Below are 4,064 nucleotides of genomic sequence, written 5' to 3'. Positions count from 1 at the left end.
ATGGGATTGTTTCACAGGTACTTAATGAATAATGAAAATGTAATATATTCATAGCAGAATATTATTCAGCCCTAAAAAGGAAAAAATACGGATACTCTTGTTTTTAGATGCTCCTACTACAGTAGATTCTTCTCAGAGATGTTCTGTATAACAGAGAAAATAAAGCGTGGTTTGGTGTCATCGCTTTGGTTGCTGCTATGTTTGAAACATTTGGTCAATTGTATGGACCTTGGGAGGTTATGCCAAGTGAATGAGGCCAGTCACACAGGTACCCAGGTATCATGTGTTTCCATTGTTATGCAAGCCCATAATAGGAAAATATGTATGAACACAAAGTAGACTAGGGTTTGCTTAAGGAGTGGTGCATAGGAGATGGGAGTGTCGGTGAGTCAGAGCGAAAGGCCATAGGTATCTTGTGCGGGAGGGAAATGGTCCAAAGCTGCCTAGGTTGATGCTTGCACATAGCTGTGGATGCACCAAAGCCCTTTGCATTGTCCGCTTTCACTGGGTTCATTGTGTTCTTTCTGAATTTCATCTCCACAAAGGTGATTAAGAATTAGTATTTGGTTTCCAGAAAAGTGTATTTTAAAGAAAATATATTTGCTAAAAACAAAGAAATGCTGACTATAATCACATCGTGGGCATGTTTTCTTCTGACAATGAAGTGTTCCCTACATGGACAGGAATCGAGTCCAAGCAGGGGCTGTGCATAAGGACTCAGTCATCACCCTTTCTGGACTTTCCCTTTTTCTGGGGGCCGGGGGGTAGGTTCATTGTACTTTAGATGGTGCATGACAAGGTCAGGCTCTCTAAGCCCCTCCCCTTCTTTCAGGGGGTCTGGATAGAATATTGTCAGCATGTTGGGGGAAAAGACTCCCCAGAAGGTGAAGGCTTCTCTTCCTTTAGTGCTCTTGCTGGGGCTGCTGGTCCAGGGGGCTCTCACTCCTTGGAGGCCATGTGGATCATGGGGTCCACCACTCTGTTGCTGGAGCCAACTTCATTGTCATACCAGGAAATGAGCTTGACCAAGTGGTCGTGGAGGGCAATGCTGGCCCCAGCATCAAGGCGGAAGAGTGATGTCACTGCTGAAGTCACAGGAGACAACCTGGTCCTTAGTGTAGGCCAGGATGCCTTTAGGGGACCATCGAACGCCCGCTTCACTGCCTTCTTGATGTCATCGGACGTGGCAGCTTTCTCCGGATGGCAGGTTAAGATCCACGGCTGAGTGGGGATGATGTTCTGGGCATCCCCACAGCCATCACACCAGTGTTCCCCAGGGGGACCATCCACAGTTTTCTGGGTGGCAGTGATGGCGTGGACTGTGGTCATGATTCCCTCCATGACGCCAAAATTGTCCTGGATGACCTTGGCCAGGGGGGCCAAGCAGTTGGTGGTGCAGGAGGCATTGCTGACAATCTTGAGGGAGTTGTCATGTCGCTGGTGGTTCGCGCCATCACAAACATGGGCATCGGCAGAAGGGGCAGAGATGATCACCCTTTTGACACCGCCCTTCAAGTGAGCCCCAGCCTTCAATAGGGTTGTGAAGACACCAGTAGACTCTACGACATTCTCGGCACCAGTCTCACCCCACTTGATGTTGGTGGGATCTTGCTACTGGAAGATGGAGATGGCCTTCCCATTGACGATAAGCTCCCCGTTCTCAGCCTTGCCGGTGCCATTGAACTTGCCATGGATGGAATCATACTGGAACATATGGACCATGTGGTTCAGGTCAATGAAGGGGTCATCAATGGCAACAATGTCCACTTTGCCAGAGGGGAAAGCAGCCCTGGTGACCAGGCGCCCAATGCAGGGAAAGCTTTCACTTCGACCTTCACTACAGTGTCTCAGGGATGCCGCTTGAGGCAGCACGGGAGCTGGAAGAGGTGCAGAAACCCTCTCCCCCCCTTTTTTTCGGTCACCATTTGTTTTTGTTTTGTCTTATTTTCAGATATTTCACTAGAAATTTTTTGGTAATTACTGTCTTAGGCTAATTTGCTGAACGTGACCGCAGGTTGTTTTCCATCAGCATTCTGGCCGCAAAGGAGAACAGAAAAGAAGAAACACTTAAATGCAGATCACGAACGAGGAACATGCAGTTCCTTAATTTTGCTGTTGACTTACCCTTTGAGGTTTTAAATCCTACCCCCCCCCCCCCACTCTGGTCTCAGCAAAAGAACAGATGCACATTGCAGATGGATCCCATCCGAGCGGCAGATACATCTGCCACGGGCTCCTTGCGTCTGGATTGGAAAGCTGGCCAGCGCCAGGCAGGCTTGTGTCCTGGGGTGGCAGGGCAGAGGTCTCTGTGCCGCGCCGATCTTGAGAGGTCATGCCATTTTCTTCTGAGCACTCAATCAGCCCTACCTTTCCAATTTCACTTCAGAAGCTTACATCCTCCTTGATTCCTTTTTCCTGCAGCTAGGTATAATTAAGTACTATTTCCCAATTTTTTCAAAAGAAGAATACAAACTTTAAATGCAAATATATGCTCTATGATTTTATATTGTATTTTCACTAAGAGATAAATATCATATGTGTATATTTAAATATGTAGGTATATATAACATGTATAACAGAGGTAAAATATATTCCCCAAACTAAATTTAAAATATAATATCATAGACACATTAAATAAATTCTTGGAATTTTATGCTAAAAATACCCAATGTATTTGAATTTCAATTTTGGTATTTAAGGTATTGGACAATTTTGTACATGGAATTAGTAAGGTGTATTTTCTTCTTGCAGTTCAAAATGTATGTGTATCTTTGTATGTGTGAAAGAAAAAAAAGAAAATGAGCTTAGGTTTATTATTTTAATGAAGCATACATATATGTGTTATCCCTACTCTCCTTCCATCATCTATCCCTCTTGCAAAAATATGTGTAATTCCACTCATCTTGCAAAATAGAAAAGCAAAAAACCATCAATCTCACTACTGTCGAATCAAGTTCAGCTCCTAGTGATCCTATAGGATAAGCGAGAAGTGCCCCCGTGAGTTTCTGAGATCATAACTCTTTATGGTTGTAGAAAGCCTAGACTTTCTCCAGTAGAGAAGATGGTGGTTCTGAACCCCTGACCTTGCCTCTAGAGGTGCATCTTGTAAACCCTTCACCGCCAGGGCTCATCGATATGCTCCGCTGGTAACTCACAATTACGATGGGATTATGAGTGTAGCAGTATTTACCTCTGATGCCCAAACACGTGCATCCCTCTTTTCCAGTGTTAAAAAAGCAAAGATGTGACTTTAATTACTGAGGTGTGTCTGACCCCAAGGTGGTCTTTACAATCGACCCAAATGCCTGTGAAAGCTGGAGAAGGATGGATGGGTTCGAATCATGGTTTTTGCAGAGTATGAAACTACCGTGGACTACGAAAACTATCTTGGAAGAAGTACAGTCTCTATAAGACATATCATATAGTATTTTATGATGTTTGGAAGTGTAATGCCTCCTTTTGTTTGTTTGCTTTTTCACTTTTTATTTTGGAATTGGTGAAAACTCACAGAGCAAATCAAGTTTCCATCAGCAATTTATACACATTCGTTTTCTGCCATAGAATCTTCATAAGGGAGCATCATCCATCCCACATCCTCCACATCTTTGCCATTTCCATTTCTTGTTCTTTTCTAATTATTCCTACTTTCTGACCTTTGTCCCTGGGAAAAGTCTGCCCTTTTGATTTGTCCATAGTTGATTATTCCAAAGAGTGCATGTCTCCCTAGTGTGGCTGTGCCCCTTAGACACCTGTCCAATAGGTATCTTTCTTCTTGCTTATTCTGGGCCTTTTTCCTTCCATCCTGTAGATCCAGCAGTAAAAATAAGCTAAATATCAAAGTATGGAAAGACTATATTAAACAAATGGCAATGAAAGAAGAATAAGAGGAGCAATCTTAGTCTCAAATAAGATAGACCTTAAGGGAAAAAAATCAGTGTTAAAAACAAAGAAAAACCAGGAAAAACATTGCATAATCATTACCTAGTCAATCCAATAAGAGACTATGACCATAGTACATATCTGCACATTCAGAGAAAGAGCTCTATAATATGTAAAGTGAATTT

General features: G+C 43.3%; 1 pseudogene; it reads right to left on the bottom strand.

Annotated features, from left to right (window-relative positions):
• Positions 1-939: 939 nt before the first annotated feature.
• Positions 940-1,737, bottom strand: LOC142457810 (glyceraldehyde-3-phosphate dehydrogenase-like; annotated as a pseudogene).
• Between the last annotated feature and the right edge of the window lie 2,327 nt (positions 1,738-4,064).

Source organism: Tenrec ecaudatus, chromosome 10, assembly GCF_050624435.1.
Source record: "Tenrec ecaudatus isolate mTenEca1 chromosome 10, mTenEca1.hap1, whole genome shotgun sequence".
Classification (NCBI taxonomy): Eukaryota; Metazoa; Chordata; class Mammalia; order Afrosoricida; family Tenrecidae; genus Tenrec; species Tenrec ecaudatus.
The sequence above is the reverse complement of the archived record's forward strand: the minus strand, read 5'-3'. Positions and strand labels throughout refer to the sequence as shown.